Genomic DNA, 19173 nt, shown 5'->3' with positions numbered 1-19173 from the left:
TCCAGTTAAGGGTAGTGAGAGTAACGTTCCTACAAGGGTCAGCACAAACAGTTCCTATATAAATTAGGGATGGATTTGAATTATTTAGCCTACAAAAAACTGGGAACAGAGCCACAAGTCATGCAGTTAGCATGGTTCCCAGGACATCAACAACGGCCACCAAATTGAAGGTAGAATATTAGGCTCATAAGGGCAGAGCTATCTGTCTGTCATGACTGTGTAACATTTTGGCTAGCACATATTTTTTGCTTTGGAACATTGGCTGACTTAAGTGGCGGCTCAACAGACGGTAGAAACCTTCTCCATAAAGTCCAATGGAACTTCAAAGCAGCATGAGACGTTGTACTTAACGTGTTAACATGCACTTACCAGACGGATTGTCTCACCAGATTCAGTACACATGGGTTGCCGAGAAACCATTGATCGAAGCCAGCACGTGCCTGCCGGCGGTGAGTAACACCACACACGCCAGCACGAGTGCTGCAGCCGCACCAACCACGGCCCAGTACTCGCAACTGGCCTTATCCACTCCAACTGCCCAACAGCTTCTCCTGTTCACATTGCGACGTTCACTTTATACACCGCAGACTCACTCGTTGCCAACGTGTCGCTCACGCCCTCTGTCGGACATTCCTCATTCTACCAGCCAGCCAATTCTGCATGCAAGGATCACGAACTAGGTCGCTAGCAATATTTCGAATAGCGCGCCACGGCTCAGAGACAAAACTTTGGGATTTTATGCCGATTATCCATCGATGACAGACTTTTTCTGGGAAGGCGTGCTGTATCTTTGGAACTAAGACTCTGAAATAGACACTGACGTCCTCCTCCAATGATTGTAAAACGTGTATTCTTCGATTCCATTGTATGAATGTTAAACTGAGGTTTTCCAGACGTAAAAACTGAAAGCACCAGTCACTTCCGGCTAATACAAGTGCACCTGAATAACTCTGTTATTGTCTCCACAGCGGTTCCGCAGAATTTTCTTTGTGTCCTCATAAATTGTTGCTGTTATACTGACTAACATAGGGAAAATATGGGGTGTTATCAAATCAGCTTTTAAATTGCCCCCAAAATCTAGAGGATGTCTCCACGTCTCCTGAGAACGGCTCTAGTTTAATTGGTGGTAGAATGTCGCCGCGCGGTGTGGTAGCTCTGTTTGAGGGGGCATGTCACGGATTGCGTGGCCCCTCTCGCCGGAGGTTCGAGTCCTCCGTCGGGCATGGGTGTGTGTATTGATCACAGTTAGTTTAAGTAGTGTCTAGCGACCGATGACCTCAGCATTTTGGTCCCGTAGGAATCCACACACAAATGAACATTTAGATTGTCATAGCATGAGGGTGGATTGAAAAGTAATGTCTCTGAATTATTTATCTGAAAACTGCTAAAGCTTCATAAATAAAACAAACTTTACAACTATCTACATCTTCATTGTTCATGTCTACATATTTGCAACCATTTGCCCCTAGAGGGCTCCAAATTGTAGAATGTAACATGGCGGTCTGTAACGTACGTCTGTTGATGCGTGAGAAACAGTGTTTGTAATCCAATTTCGAACTCAAGGAGTTCTTCCACACGTGAAGCACCTTTTCGATGAGCAAGACAATGCCAGATTGCGTCCGAGCGCTGCGATATCTACTACAGTCCGACGCAGTGGCTTCACTGTCATCGATCACCTTCCGTACAGTCCCGACTTGGCCCCACCCTATTTTCAGAATTCATTAATTGTACATGAAACAAGGTCCTTAGGTTATGTTGAAAACGGTGTATTTCTCTGACATAGGAACAATTTCAGTATCAGTCTCTACGCTAGAAATACAAGAAGATAGTTAGGAAGGTTCTCGCACTCTCCTCTGAAATCTTGTAGCAGTAATTTTCAGAGCCGATAATCACAATAAATTGCCACCTTGAGGTATTTCATTAAAAATCTCATTGCAAATACGCGTGTAATTTATTCACGGAAACTTGCTGTTCATATGTGAGCTACATAGTGTATGCACAACATTAGTGGTGCTGTGGCTATTACTTCTGGAACATTATGATCTTCATTCTGCACATACTGCTTGGTGACGGGTTGTGTTACTCACAACGCGTCGCAATGAATAAATTAATTTGTAATCAAGTAACGAGAGAGATTGTTATATCGTACTTGTCAGCTCTGATTAATAACACCTTTATACCTGGGCTTAAAGACTAAATAAATTATGTGCATTACGATCTATTTCTGTACTGTGGTCTATACTGAATTTTTGAACGTATTGGTAACTGAGATGGGTAACTTTTTTCTTCTTTTTTCTCTGCCGCTTACTTTTACTCAGGAGATATATCTTTGATAGTCTAGAATATTACTTTTGTTTTTGTTCTGTAATATGAAATGTGACTATGTTTGTATTACTTGCATTGTTACATGAATCTCCTTTTAACTGAGTATACAAAGTTTCAATACGTGTTTCATTTTCTGTGTAATGCTTGTGTGTAATGTGCTGTGCAAAACCAGATGCAATATGCAGCACTGTTGTATGAACTGCCACGCTGGAGCGGTATCGGCAGTTGCAGCCGGACAGTGAAGAGCTAGAGGTGTCCAGTGACGTGGTATAGGCGCGGTTTATGTTTTGTAATCTTACTAGACAGTATCACACAAAATTTCATGACTGCGTTCTTATGTTTCTGGACACCGTTTAAACTTAACTTCGACGTGGCTGTTGTGGAACAAAATTTTACAGTGTGTGAGTGGTGGTGGTGGTTGTCGGGATGATTAAGGGGGACTAAACAGCGAAGGTCATCAGTCCCCCAACACTGTGTGAGTGTTGTGAGTTTCGTGAAATACTGCGATCAGCAGTGACAATGCTAGCGCGAGTGGACTGTTTTTTTCGTTGTGAGAACTGAACTGTTTACAGCTTACCGAACTGCAGAAACAAGTACACAGGGTGTCTCACGAAAGTTGTACGGGAATGGTCCGCCGGTCGCACTGTGCGTCTGCCGCCTGTTGAGGCTCCGTCTGCCGGTTGTCGCTATGCGTAGTTCTCGGACACCATTGACTTTGCGCGTGCCCCTACTAGGGCTGTTGGTAAGATATCTAACACATAAATACTTCGATATTTCCACCAAGAGATATTGACATGTATCAGCGATATTTTTTTCGTCGATTTAAAAATGCCGTGTCGAGTGGCGATATTGTTATTTTATAATACATTTGTTTCGCAACTTTCGATATATATTTAAAATTGTTCTTTTGAAATTGTAGTAGAACATAGTTTTACTTTCACTCTGTGAAGAAGTCTCTCAACTTTGTGAGCTTTCATCACTTCCAGTATTTCTCTTTCACTGTGCAAAGCAAGTATAGGTGACACAAAAGAAGAAGTCTACGTTCACTGGGGACGGGGGTTCAACGCTGTGATGGAATAACGGGATTTTCGATGTGAAGAAACAGAACACCAGTTACATTAAAAAACAATTTTTACCGCAAGTACTGACCCATTCATTCACATCGGCATTCTTGAAAAACAGTTGCTGAAATTGATGAACAAAACTCTAAAGGAGAGATTGGTCTTTGCGGCGCGTGGAGACGTGTGACGGGAAACGCTGACCTAATCGATGCTCGTCACTACTAACAGAAACTGGAACGTTAGGTCCACCACGCTAATTTCCTACGTCAGCTTGAAAAATGGTTTAGATCGACCTGTGGTCAATCACACATTAAGAAAATAAGGTACGAGAGGTTAATTAGAATGAAATACTGGGTGAAAGGGCAGCATGTACACAGTTGATAATTAGCAACACAAAAGTCGACCAAAAAGGCACTGTAATAAAAGCTTTTCATGTGCACAAGTCCCATTATTAACTCACAAATTTTCAAATTAATTGTTGCTCTTTCAATTCTTGCTGTAAAGGGGATAAGCAAGCTGCTGATTTGTTGATGTACAGAATATCCAACGATAAGTCAATAATTAAACATACAGCTCTAAAGCCGGGAGTATATTTACAATGTACACACGATATTTCTATAGGCCGATCGATATGTCTGTATTTTTACGTCAATATATCAACACTCTTTTTCGATGTATCGAGAGCCAATAATGACAGTTGTTTAAATATGGATATATCGGACACCCGATATTTTTAAAAATATCAATAGTACTACTCCCTACACTGTGCGGCTGAGTGTACTGGTGTTTTCTATTAAGTTTTTGTGACAAGTTTAATCGCTTCAAATATTATTGCTAGACATCATCATTGCCACTGCCCCGAGTGCTGGACGTTCCCTGTCAGTACGTTGCGGAGCCTGGTCCTCGCACAGAAACACCGTGCGCTTGTCTCCTATATACTGTGCAACTGAGTGCTCGGGCGTAATGAGTTTCCTGTCGAGTTTCCATTCGGTATGGCGTACACAAAGGATGAACGAGTGTTTTCTGTAGTACTTTCAGCATTGCAGCCCAGTCAGCAATCGTGATAATCTAATATATAAAAAATTATCAGCCTCGATTCTGCTAATGGAACCAACCTTTACCTAAGTTACAGCACAAGTAAATGAGCTTCTTTCAGAAAATAAACCTGTTTCTATGATATGTCTACGAGGGCACGGTCTAGAAATAAGTCTTGGTTGTCACTTAGTACTTATGTACCGCATTTTTAAAATGTGACTACGTCTATTCAAGCTGTTTTAGTTTTATTTCTAGACCATTCCCTGGTAGACATATTATAGAATCAGGTTTATGTTCTGAAGAAGGGTCAATTACTTGGGATGAAACCTAGGTAAAGGTTGGTTTCATTACCGCAATCGAGGCTGATAGTTTCTTATATATTACTGTTTTTTTGTGTTGATCTCTGCAGAAACAGAATCATATGTGGAACGTCGGCTTGAATTCATACGAAAATTTCCCAGTGTGCATGTTCCCAGCGATTTGACAATGCAGATCAGTGAAGAGATTTCAAGATCTGAGTTACACAAACGATGGAACAGATAACCTAGTGGTTTAACCGAAAATAAATTAAACGAGATAGGGGAGGCCTTCGAAAGAAGTCCAAGAAAATCCGTGCACTGGTTTGCACGCTCGGAGTGTAGTCAGGTTCTTACACAACCATGGAAAAACTGAAATTGAAGACATACAAAATAACGGCAATGGATCAATCTAGCAACTCAGATATTCTTGCTCGACGTCGTTCTTGCAACTGGCTGCCAGTGTACGATGTGGAAGCTGATGCTGAGATGCATTTTTCTGTTCAAGCTGGGCTGCATTAGTCAGGGTAAGTAAATTCTCAGAACAATCGGCATTGGAGCCGATAAAATCCTCATGAATTACATCAACACCCTCTGCATGACGTGGAAACAGGACTGTGATATGCAGTTAGTGCAAGACGTATTACTGGACCAATGTTTTTCGATGAAACAATACGTTCTGACAGGAATGTGAAGAATATACCGCATCCTGTTTTACGGGAACTAACACCTAACAAGAAGATGTACGGTTATTTCATGCAGGTCAGTGCACGACCTCATATCACCAATCCTTCTACGACGGCAATACAAAAGGTTTTCGAAGATAGGATTATTGACTCGCCTCCTTGTTCTCCAAATCTAAATATGTGTGACTTTTATCTTTGGAGCATGTTAAAACACAAGGTGTACACAACCCATCCCCGCACACTCGATGGGTTGGAAGACAGGATTCAGCTGCTCACTTCCCAGATTCGGCAGCCGAAATTCGTCGTTTGCTAATGCCTTCGGATGTAGGCCTACATCATTTTGAGCACCTACTGCAAATAAAGGTAAGCTTAACTTAATCAGATGGAAACGCTGTTTATGCTTAACTCAGCTGAAGTGCGGCGCTGCCGACTAACGGCAGGTTACTTAGTGTCCGAGAGTCGGCTGCGGCGGCGGCCGGCGGATGCGGTGGCAGCGGCCGGTGGCTGTGCCGCGCTACCCGCGGACGCCTCCCGGGCGGCCTTACTGAGGCACCCTGTACTTTAGAATTACTACCTCGTATGCAACTTAATGAACTGTTACGCGCTAAAACATTAACTGTCGCTACGGAGACTTTCAAAGTCGGCAGAAATGCAAAATCGCGATCGTGATTGCTGAAAACGTGCGGACAATAATATCACGATGAGCGGCTGAATTGTATGTTATGCTGTTTCAAAAGTGTGTGCGGGTCATTACAAACGTGTAGGTAATGAACATTGTAAGCCAACGCATACGAACGTGGATTTACACATAAGCAGCTACGTGCTACCAACCTGTGACATAAGGGATGCAACGAACAAAGGGTTAACTGCCTGGAGGAACGCATTCCAAGTAAGAGTACATACCTGCTGCCATTTTACAGTCGATCGAGGTGATCAAATCACGCCACCAGCACCGAAGACCCACCGTTGACGTCACGACGCATCGTCTATAGAAAGGTAAGCTACAATGGCAAGCGCTCTCTCCTTGTAAACACTAAGAATTTGTTGCAATTTTGAATGTATTTTTTTCTGACGAACTTTTCTTCATACATGCTGTCTTTATATTTGTAATTTCAGTAAAGTCTGTGTTGACAATGTTGGCCTACCACAAACAACAGTTATTGCTATTTCTGCCTCTATCCTCCTACTCTATTGTAGCTGTTATTTTATGTATTCTATTAGAGGGTGTGGTTTCATAAGTGTGCGTAGTGCTTTCATAGGGCGCATTTACGAGTTTGTTGTGGTATCTGTTAATCCTGCGTAAGTTGTGGCGTCCATCATTAAATTCTGAGCCCTCAACAATCACAGTTAAGCAGATCGTCCGCTATAGGCACGCTATAGGCGGAAACTTTGAACCTCACAGCTGGAACTACGTAAACTGAGTTTAAAATCAATTCTCATTACCAAGTGTGACTTTATTTGGCTCTTACACTCATAGTAAACGAAATTATGGTAGTTCATTAATTTTTCACGAATTCATTTGCGGGAGTCTTTGTGTTATTTATTCTTTTGATGTTTGTTGCCAACTGTGATGTGACCACTTCCTGGAAATCGAGAGAATTCGTGGTAATTCGTTTTCCGTCTTGCTTGTATGGAAACTGTAGGCATCAGCTATCAGCTCCTTTGGTGCTAACCTGAACGAGTTTATGTGTCTCCCTCATCTTAAGGACATGAGAAACTCAATTGCAACAACTTTTATAGACCACCTCAATCAGGAGCTACACTCGTAGAGCGTTTCAGAGAGAACCCGGAGAATATCGTTAGTACTTTTCCTGATCATGCCGTTGTAACAGTGGGTGACTTCAACTTGCCAGGTAAAGATTGGGTGAGTCGTGCTATCAAAACAGTTTCCAGAGATAGGAATCAGTGCCACATTATTCTGAATGTCTTGTCGGAAAATTACTTCGAGCAGATAATTAGGAAACCAAATCGTGAACGTAAAATCTTACACCTCCTAGCAACAAATAGACCTGATATTAAGAAATCACTTAACGGAAAGCAAGGTATCAGTGATCTTAAGGCTGTGATAGCAACTACGACGAAGGGTAAAATATTCTCAATTGATCAGCCGTGTGGGGTTTGTCGCAGTGTTTCACAACCGTCGTTTTTAGCCGAAAAGTGATGCGTAAGGAACTCATCGAAACCTTACAACACGACCACACAACCACTGTGCTGACCTCCCGACATTATATCACTGGAATACGCGGAGAAAGCCTGCACACGCATATATGTCGAGTTGTACATGGGATATGCAGAAAGGTAGGAAAATACTTTTGCCTAGCAAGAGTGACAGGACTCAAGTTACAGATTATCTGAGTAACTATAATCAAATATTCAGTGCTGAGGACAAAGCTGTGGAGGACAGATGAGAAAATTTCGAAATCGTCAATATGCCTTGGACAAGTATGTTCCATCATGGTATTTAGAGATGGGAAAGATCCACCGTGGTCTAACAGCCGTGTTAGAAAACTGCCTTGTAAACAAAGAGAGTATCACAAATTTAAGAAAAGTCAAACCCTAGCTGACAAACAAAAGCTGAACGAAGCGAAACTGACGTAAGGACAGCAACGAGAGAAGCGTTAAACGACTGTAAAGTTAAATTTTATCAGCCTGTACGAGTAAAAACCCAAAGAGGTTTTGGCCTAAGCGGCTCTATATCCATTATTCATTCACTCTGTGACGCTAAGGACACCGAAACAGAAGATGACAGAGAGAAGACCGAAATACTGAATTAGGTCTTTCGAAAGTGTTTCTCCACAGAAGCCGATAACACGGTCCCTCCTTTCAATCATCTTGCTAATATCACAATGTCCGATATTGAGTTAACAGATTGCGAAATAGAAAAGCAACTACAATTTCTTAGTAGTGGAAAGGCATCAGGACCCATGCGAAAGATATTGTCCCCATCCTAGTAGCAGTTCGTCGTAGATCGCTGCTGCAAAGAAGCATACCTACCGATGGGAAGAAAAAGCGCAGGTCATTCCCATTTTCAAGAAGGGTTGTAGAATAGATGCGCATAATTATAAGCCTATATTGTTTACGTCAGTCTGTTGTAGAATTATTATGTTTTAAAATTTAATATTTTTGCGGTGTCCACAGCCTCACCGTGTTTTGAGAATGAAAGTATGAGTCAGGTAGCCTGTAGTTTTTTTTTTCTTATCTGTGCGATTGACCAGTTTCGATCTTTGATCGTTTTGAAGCACGTATCTTAAGCTTCCAACTTCATTTTACATTATAATATATTGCTGTCGCATGTGGACGAGAATACATCTCTCTTTTGTGCGTATGTGGCTCAAAAGCAATATAATAATATACTACTTCAAATGATTACGTCCGTTACCTAAGAGACGCACTCATGCACAATAGTATGGCGTTTTTGTGCCCCAAACGCAAATAAGTAAGATGTATTCCTCTCCACGTGTACCAGTGATATAATGAAACTGGAAACAGAAAGGTATGTGTTTTAAAATGACCAAGCACATAGGTAATAAGATTTCTGAAGAACCTAACGGTGTTCCGAAAGGATAGGCTAAAAACACTTACCGGGGGCGTATTTGTTGCTCTTAGAAGTAGTTTATATTGTCACGAAATTGAAATAGATAGTTCCTGTGAGTTAGTTAGGGCAGAGGCCATTCTTGGAGCCCGCAATAAAATAACAATTGGATCCTTTTACCGACCTCCCACATCAGATGACACAAGTGCTGAAAGATTCAAAGAAAACTGGAAATTAATTTCAAATACGTACTCGACTCATACAGTTGTAGTTAGTGGTGACTTCAAACTACGCTCTATATGTTGTCGAAAATACTTGTTTAATTCTGGAATTGTCATAAAGTATCAACTGAAATTGATCTAAAAACATTCTTGGAAAATTATTTCGAACAGTTAGTCGAGGAGCCCACGCGAATAGTAAACGGTTGTAAAAACACACTTGACCTCTTAGCAACAAATTATCCTGAGCTGATAACAAGCATCAAAACGGATGCAGGGAATAGTGAAGCCTGAGTTTTCGTAGCGACATTGAATATTCTAACCCCCAAATCATCCAAAAATAAACGAAATATATATGTTTTCAAAAAATCAGACAAAAATTCATTTGACGCCTTCCTGAGAGACAACATCAACTCCTTCCAAATTAACAATGTAAGTGTAGACTGGATGTCGCTTGAACTCAAAGAATTAGTATCGGCAAAAATTGAGAGATTTATACCAAGTAAATTAACGAACGACGCAGCTGAACCCCTTGTTACACCAAACGGGTCAGAACAGAGCTGCAGAAACAACGAAAAAAGCATGCCGGGTTTAAAAGGACGCAAAATCTACAACACAGGTGATCTTTTACACAGGCTCGAAATTTATTGCGCACTTCGATGAGAAATGATTATAACAGTTCCCACAACGAAATATTATCTCGAAATGTAGCAGAAAATCCAAAGATTCTGGTTGTATTTGAAGCGTGATAGTGGCAAGACACAATCAATGCCTTCTCTGCACGATATCGAAGACGGTGATGCCAAAGTAGAATTACTAAACACAGAATTCCGAAATACCTTCACCAAAGAAGGCGAAGTAAGTACAAGGTGCATTCAAGTTCTGAGGCCTCCGATTTTTTTTCTTCGGACTGGAAAGAGATAGAAACATGCGCATTGTTTTAAAATGAGGCCGCGTTCATTATCAATACGTCCCAGAGATGGCAGCACCGTACAGCAGATGGAATTTTACCGCCAGCGGCGAGAATGAGAACTGTTTTAAATACTTAAAATGGCGACGTTTTCCTTACTTGAACAGTGTGCAATCATTCGTTTTCTGAATTTGCGTGGTGTGAAACCAATTGAAATTTTTCGACAGTTGAAGGAGACATGTGGTGATGGAGTTATGGATGTGTCGAAAATGCATTCGTGGACGCGACAGTTTAATGAAGGCAGAACATCGTGTGACAACAAACCGAAACAACCTCAGGCTCGCACAAGCAGGTCTGACGACATGATCCAGAAAGTGGAGAGAATTGTTTTGGGGGATCGCCGAATGACTGTTGAACAGATCGCCTCCAGAGTTGGCATTTTCAATCCTGCATGACGACCTGAAAATGCGAAAAGTGTCATCCAGGTGGGTGCCACGAATGCTGATGGACGACCACATGGCTGCCCGTGTGGCATGTTGCCAAGCAATGTTGACACGCAATGACAACATGAATGGGACTTTCTTTTCGTTGGTTGTGACAATGGATGCGACGTGGATGCCATTTTTCAATCCAGAAACAAAGCGCCAGTCAGCTCAATGGAAGCACACAGATTCACCGCCACCAAAAATATTTCGGGTAACCGCCAGTGCTGAAAAAATGATGGTGTCCATGTTCTGGGTCAGCGAGGTCGTAATCCTTACCCATGGCGTTCCAAAGGGCACTACTGTAACAGGTGCATCCTACGAAAATGTTTTGCAGAACAAATTCCTTCCTGAACTGCAACAAAAACGTCCGGGAAGGGCTGTGCGTGTGCTGTTCCACCAAGACAACGCACCCGCACATCGAGCTAACGTTACGCAAGAGTTTCTTCGTGATAACAACTTTGAAGTGATTCCTCATGCTCCCTACTCACCTGACCTGGCTCCTAGTGACTTTTGGTTTTTTCCAACAATGAAAGACACTGTCTGTGGCCGCACATTCACCAGCTGTGCTGCTATTGCCTCAGCGATTTTCCAGTGGTCAAAACAGACTCCTAAAGAAGCCTTCGCCGCTGCCATGGAATCATGGCGTCAACGTTGTGAAAAATGTGTACGTCTGCAGGGCGATTACGTCGAGAAGTAACGCCAGTTTCATCGATTTCGGGTGAGTAATTAATTAGAAAAATATCGGAGGCCTTAGAACTAGAATGCACCTCGTATTCTAGAATTCGAATCAAACAGCTGCCAACATGTGTAACGTAGAAGTCGTGAAATATCTTCTATTACTTAACAAGAGCAAGTCTTTCTGTACCGACTGTATAACAGTTAAGTTCCTTTCAGAGTATGCTGATAAAATAGCTCCATACTTAATAATCATCTACAACTCTTCGATCGACGATAGATCCATACCCTAAGACTGGAAAATTGCAAGGTCACACCAATATTCAAGAAAGGTAGTAGGAACAATCCACTAAATTACAGGCCCACACCATTAACGTCGATATGTGCAGAATTTTGTACCATATATTGAGTTCGAACGCTATGAATTAGCTCGAAGACAACGGTCCATTGACACACATTCAACACGAATTTAGAAAACGTCGTTCTTGTGAAACACAACTAGCTCTTTACACACACGAAGTGTTGAGTGCTACTGACAAGGGATTTCAAATTGATTCTGTATTTCTAAATTTCCAGAAGGCTTTTGACACTTTACCGCACGAGCGGCTTGCAGTGAAACTGTGTGCTTATGGAATATCGTTGCATTTCAGTGACTGGATTCGTGATTTCCTGTCAGAGAGGTCACAGTTCGTAGTAATTGACGGAAAGTCGTCGAGTAAAACAGAAGTGATTTCTGGCGTTCCCCAAGGTAGTACTTTATGCTCTTGGCTGTTCCTTATCTACATAAACGATTTTGGAGACAATCTGAGAAGCCGTCTTAGGTTGTTTGCAGATGACGCTGTCGTTTACCGACTGATAAAATCATCTGAAGATCAAAACAAATTGCAAAACGATTTAGAAGAGATTTCTGAATGGGGTGAAAATTTGCAGTTGATCCTAAATAACGAAAAGTCTGAGGTCATCCATATGAGTGTTAAAAGGAATCCGTTAAATTTCCGTTACACGATAAATCAGTCAAATGTAAAGGCCGTAAAATCAACTAAACATCTAGGAACTACATTTACGAACAACTTAAATTGGAAAGAACAAATGGAAAATAATGTGGAGAAAGCTAACGAAAGACTGCGTTTTAATTGCGGGACACTTAGAAAATGTAACAGATCTACAAAAGAAACTGTCTACACTACGCTTGTCCATCCTCTTTTAGAATACTGCAGCGCGGTGTGGGATCTTTACCAAATGGAACAGACGGAGTACATAGAGAAAGATCAAAGTAGGCCAGCACGCTTTGTATTATCACGAAATAGGGGAGAGATGATACAGGAGTTGGGGTGGACATCATTAATACAAAGGCGTTGCTCGTTACGTTGGAATCTTCTGATGAACTTTCAGTCACAAACTTTTTCCTCTGAATACGTAAATATTTTGTTGAAGCCGACCTAAATAGGGAGAAACGATCATAATAATAAAATAAGGGAAATCAGAGCTCCCACTGAAAGATATAGGTGTTCGTTTTTACCGCGTGCTCTTCGAGATTGGAGTGACAGAGAATTATTGTGAAGGTGGTTCCATGAACCGTGTGCCAGACACTTTAATGTGGTTTAAAGAGTATCCATGCAGATGTAGATACAGCTGCAGAAAGACGTAATACCGCCTACCTGGACCATGTTTTCATTATCGAAAGTTTTGATGTTCTTAGAGAACGAAAATCTCGTGTATAAAAATCAGAGACCTTGCTCTGTTTCTCCTTGAGAAATGTAACCATGTAGATAACGGCGTTCAGGTTGATGAAGTATTCCTTTCATCAGGAAGGCATTGGACACCATCCCGGGCTGCCGTTCAGTGAAAAAAATACGAGCTTATTGAGTATCGGACCGGGTATATAACTGGATTCAGTACTACCTTGCAGACAGATCTCAACACGTCGCTCTTGAGGGAATCAAATCTATGAATTTAAACATAATTCCCGGAGTACACTAAGGAAGTGCGATATGTATGTTACTGTTTTAAATGTACATAAATGACGTAGTAGAAAGCCTCAGTAAAACCAGAAGCACCACAAGGAAGTGTTACAGGACCTTTACTGTTTACAATGTACATAAATGATCGAGCAGAAAGAGTAGAAACCTCCAGAAGACTGTTGTCAGATGAAGCGGTTGTCCATATCAAAGTAGCAACGCCAGTAGACAGTATCGATTTTCAGAATGACCTACAGAGAACTGATGAATGGTGCAGGCTCTGGCAGTTGACTCTGAACCTAAATAAACCTTGTTACACATACCATAAGAAAAGAAATTCACTACTGTATAACTACACTGTTGAAGACAAATTACTGAAGCCACTATCTGCAGTAAAGTATCTGGGAGTAATTATCCAGAGTGACGGTAAGTGGAAAGAAAAATGGTTCAAATGGCTCTAAGCACTATGGGACTTAACATCTGAGGTCATCAGACCCATAGACTTAGATCTACTTAAACCTAACTAACCTAAGGACAGCACACACATCCATGCACGAGACAGGACTCGAACCTGCAATCGTAGCAGCAACGCGGTTCCGGATTGAAGTGCCAACAACCGATCGACCACAACGGCCGGCAAGTGGAAAGACCACATAAAAGAAGTGGTACAAAAAGCAAATGACAGACTGAGATTTATGTAAAGAATCTCCAGGAAATGTAATTCATCCACGAAGGAAGTGGCTTACAAGATGCTTGTTCGACCGATTTGTGAGTATTGTTCATTAATCTTGGGGCCTTACCAGGTAGGACTCATAGCAGGGATCCAACTGAGAGTTGCGAAGTTGTTTGGTCAGAGGGAGAGCGTTACAGAGATACCGAACCAACTTCAGCGTCAGATGTTAAAAGAGATCAGTTAGGCATAACGAAAAGGTTCACTTCCGAAATTTCGAGGGAGAGCTTCGTGGGAAGAGTTGGACATAATACTAATTTCTCTCACATACATCTTGCGAAATGACCACGACGGGAAATTTCGACACATAAAAGCTAATACAGAGACTTACCAACAATCACCTTTCCCATGCGCCATTCGCGAGTGGAATAGAGAATGGAGGAATCAGTTAGCGGTAAAAGCAGTAGCCTCCGATACACTGGGTGAGATGGTTTCGGATTATTGTTGTAGATGTAGAAGTATTACGCAGCAGACTTTTACCCTGCATCTACATCTACATCCACATGGATACTCTGCAAATGACATTTAAGGGCCTGGAATTTGGTTTTCGAACTACCTTTACAAATCTCTATTATTCCAATCTCGATAGCACGCGGAAAGAACGAACACCTATATCTTTCTGTACGAGCTCTGATTTCCCTTGTTTTATCGTGGAGATCGTTTCTCCCTACGTAAGACGGAGTTAAAATATTTTCGCATTTGGAGGAGAAAGTTGGTGACTGCAATTTCGTGAGAAGATTCCGACGCAAGGAAAAACGCCTTTGTTTTAATGATGTCCAGCCAAAATCCTGTGTAATTTTAGTGACACTCTCTCCCATATTTCGCGATAATACAAAACGTGCTGCCCTTCTTTGAACATTTTCGATGTACTCCGTCAATCCTACCTGGTAAGGATACCACACCGCGCAGAAATATTCTGAGAGAGAACGAACAAGCGTAATCTAGGCAATCTCCTTACTAGATCTGTGGCATTTGCTAAGTGTCGCGTCAACAAAACGCAGTCTTTGATTAGCCTTCCACACAATGTTTTCTATATGTTCCTTCCAATTTAAGTTGTTCGTTAATGTAATTCCTAGGTATTTAGTTGAATTTACGGCCTTTAGATTTGAATTATTTATTGTGTAACCGGCTTAACGGATTCCTTTTAGCATTTATGTGGATAACATCACACTTTTCGTTATTTAGGGTCAACTGCCAACTTTCGCGCCATTCAGATATCTTTTCTAAATCGTTTAATCGGTTTGATGACATTATTAGTCGATAAACGACAGTGTCATCTGCAAACAACCTAAGACGGCTGCTCAGATTGTCTCCCAAATAGTTTATATAGATAAGGAACAGCAAAGGGCCTATAACACTACTCGTTTTACTCGATGACTGTCCGTCAATTACTACGGACTGTGACCTCTCTGACAGGAAATCACAAATCCAGTCACACAACTGAGACGATATTCCATAAGCACGCACTTTCACTACAAGCCGCTTGTGTCAAAAGCCCTCCAGAAATCCAGAAATACAGAATCAATTTGAAATCCCTTGTCAATAGCACTCCAAACTTCATGCGAATAAAGAGCTAGTTGAGTTTCACAAGAACGATGTTTTCTAAATCCATGTTGACTGTGTGTCAGACCGTTTTCTTCGAGTTAATTCATAATGTTCGAACACATTATATATTCGGTTTATTTTTGGAGGATTAGCGGTTACAATATTCAGTCTCGCTACGACCGTTTTGATGCTCGTTACTAACTCAGGATTATTGTCGATAACAGGTCAAGTGTGTTTTTACAACCGTTTACTATTCGCATTGGCTCGTGAACTAACTGCTCGAAATAATTTTCAGAGAATGCGTTTAGCACAATTTCAGATCAATCACAATCACACAATTATTACGACAGGATAAATAGGAAGTATGCTTCCCGATATCCAGATGTCTAATGAGCTTCAGCATTATATGAAAACAACTGGCTAGAAATATTTTTTAGTAACAGTGGGTCATCTTTCATACTCAGCACCTAAATGTTTAACCTCTAAGTCAAGACAGTCGTACTTTGAAAACGTAAGGACAAAACGTGTCGCTCAGGTGGATAGGCATGTGGGCACATCTAATCAACCCCTGTGTCTCAACAACTCTAAGGCACCATTTCATTGACATACTGTGAAACTTAAATTCAGTGGAGTTAACGCAAGTGACAATAATATGCGATCCTGCATTGTGCAACTAAAGACGACCCATTTTATTACGTACTGCAAGACTACTCCTATACGAACATGAGTTAATTGCTGTGACAAAATGAAACACCTATAGCCGTCCTTATGATTTTATTTTAAATTGTTGCAACCAGCTGGCAGTTGATGGTTAGAGTGCTGACACATTATCTGCATATCCAGTTATGCTGGCAACTGATGCGATATTTATATAGGGATCGTATCAACCCGTTCCACATCAACTAAAGCCTGAATATGGTGCGCTGATGCGCTGAAACTGATTGCAACAAAATAAGATCAAATTATAAGGACGGCTGTAGATGTTTTATTTTGTCACAATAGTAAACGGCCGCCGTCCCAAAGTCCTCGTGCCAGAAGGATGGACATACAAAAACATGAGTTAAATGGGCCAGCATACTGCATTGATTACACTCTATTTCGTATTCGTAAAGTAAAATTAGCTGATGGATATTTGATGAAGTCGAACCAAGGGTGATGACTCAACGCGATCCGACTGTGGTTAATACAAGTGACAATGATCGTGTAATGACCCACAAAAAGCTACTACAATGCGCTTGAATCCGATAACAACTGCTGTTGCCGAGAGCGTGCAGCCAAGTAAGAGAACTGACTCTAAAGATTCTTAGTGCCGGTGCTGCGAAATGCTCACAATACACTTGTGGAAAACTTGAGATGGAATGCCCAGTGCGCCCTCTCGTCGATTCTGACGGTGGACCTCTGCCACCTCCTCTTCTATGGATACATCTTTGTGCTCAGACCCTAAGTGTAAATAACCCAGTCTCCTTTGTGGGATCCTACCGAATCCCGTACACACTTCTCCACCGTTCGCTGATAAATCCCCTGACCTCACACTACTTGCAAGACCGTGGAAAAGCTCCGTGTATCGTGACTTGGAAAAAAAAGGAAAAACGCCACAGTATTTTCGGCTACCCAGTGTCTGGTCATCAGCAGTGCTTCCGCAAAACGTTTTCGCTGGCCTAGATGATGCTGATCGCGGGAGGAGCAGGAATGAATAAGAGTCCCCTTGCCAAGTCGGTGGACTGTGCTTCGTCTCATCAGAGAATAGTTGCCGCTTTCTCATTCCTATGCAACTCTCTGAAAGAGGTTGTAAGAACAGTTTCAACCCCACTCCCCGTTCCTCAGGCTACAAACACCCCAAGGCCCCCTGCTCCTGGTTCTTCGCTCCCTGTGGCCAATTGACCCCGGCGCCTCAGGTCGCGAGATCTGCAGCGGATTCTGCCCTGCAGAAGCGCCGGCGTGGTTGTCCTTCTCAGAACAGGCTTAATTAAGCTCCACCTGCCCGCATTCTCAGATCTCTCAAAAAATATATGTACAGTGAAGTGCCAAAGCAACTGGTTTAGGAATGCATACTCAAATACAGAGGTATGTAAGCAGGCAGAATACGGCGCAGCGGTCGGCAACGCCTATATACAGTAAGACAAGTGTCTGGCGCAGTTGTTAGATCGATTACTGCTGCTATAGCGGTAGGTTATCAAGATTTAAGTGAGTTTGATTGTGATGTTATAGTCGGCACCAGAACGGTGGCACACAGCATCTCCGAGGTAGCGATAAAGTGGGAATTTTCCCGTACGACCATTTCACGAGTGTTCCATGAATCTCAGGAGTCCGATAAAACATCAAGTCTCAGGCAGCGCTGTGACCGTAAAAAGATCCTGCAAGAACGGGATTAACGACGACTGAAGAGAATCATTCAGCGTGACAGAATTACTACCCTTCCTCAAATTGCTGCAGATTTCAATGCTGGGCCATTTATTAGTGTCAGCGTGCGAACCATCCAACGAAACATATGTACCCTCGATGACTGCACGGTACAAAGCTTTACGCCTCACCTGGGCCTGTCAGTACTGACATTGGACTGTTGATGACTGGAAACATGTTACCTGGTCGGACGAGCGGATGGACGTATGGAGACAACCTCATGAATTCATGGACCCAAACGTTAGCAGGGGACTGTTCAAGCTGATGGAGGCTCTTAATGGTGTAGGTCGTGTGCACGTGGAGTGATATGGAACCCCTGATACGTCTAGATACGTCTGTGACAGGTGACACGTATATAAGCATCCTCTCTAATCACCTGCATCCATTCATGTCCATTGTGCATTCCCACGGACTTGGGCAATTACAGCATTACAATGCGACGCCCCATACGTCCAAAATTGCTACAGACTGACTCCAGGAACATTTTTCTGAGTTTAAACACTTCCACTGACCACCATAATTCCCAGACATGACATTGATCATATCTGGGATGCCTTGCAACGTGCTGTTCAGAAGAGAGCTCCACGCCTTCGTGCTCTTACGGATCTATGGCCAGCGCTGCAGCATTCATGGTGTCAGTTCCATCCAGCAATCCTTCAGACGTAAGTCGAGTCTATGCCACGTCGTGTTGCGGCACTTTTGCCTGCTCGCGGGGGCCATACACGAAATTAGGCTGGTGTACCACTTGGTTTGGCTCTCCATTGTACATGTATGTATAACTTATTACTGAATATGGGGTTGAAGTTTGCGCAGGATGTTTCTACCATCTAATAGGACTGTATGGCCTCTTCAAGTCCTACAGTCACACACATAAACACTTAAAATTCCAAGAACTCAAATGAAACATATTGAGATATAAAGACCTAGTTCATTTCCTGAGAGAAGAGATGTGCAAAACAATTTTAAAAATGTTAAATAAGTCCTGTACCTCCTCAAAACTATGGTCAGTTCCATGAAACAGGTCTTTTAATTGACTAAAGATCCAGCATTCACTAATCTCCTCTCATTAACACCCATTCACTCATGAAAAATGCATAACGACTGATACAGGTGATGTGTGACCTGTGTATATAACACATTGAAGTAAATAACTGATTAATGCCTTATAGGCATTATAGTTTGTAAAGAAAAAGTTAACATGAAGATTGCAGGTACAGCTGAACAAAATGGACTGACAGAGGGGAAAAACGTAACATCAAGAAGGAGTTGTACGACATAATCTATAGTTGGTAGGAGTCTTTCGACGTATGAAACATC

Source organism: Schistocerca serialis, chromosome 6, assembly GCF_023864345.2.
Source record: "Schistocerca serialis cubense isolate TAMUIC-IGC-003099 chromosome 6, iqSchSeri2.2, whole genome shotgun sequence".
Lineage (NCBI taxonomy): Eukaryota > Metazoa > Arthropoda > Insecta > Orthoptera > Acrididae > Schistocerca > Schistocerca serialis.
Note: the sequence above shows the minus strand (reverse complement) of the source record.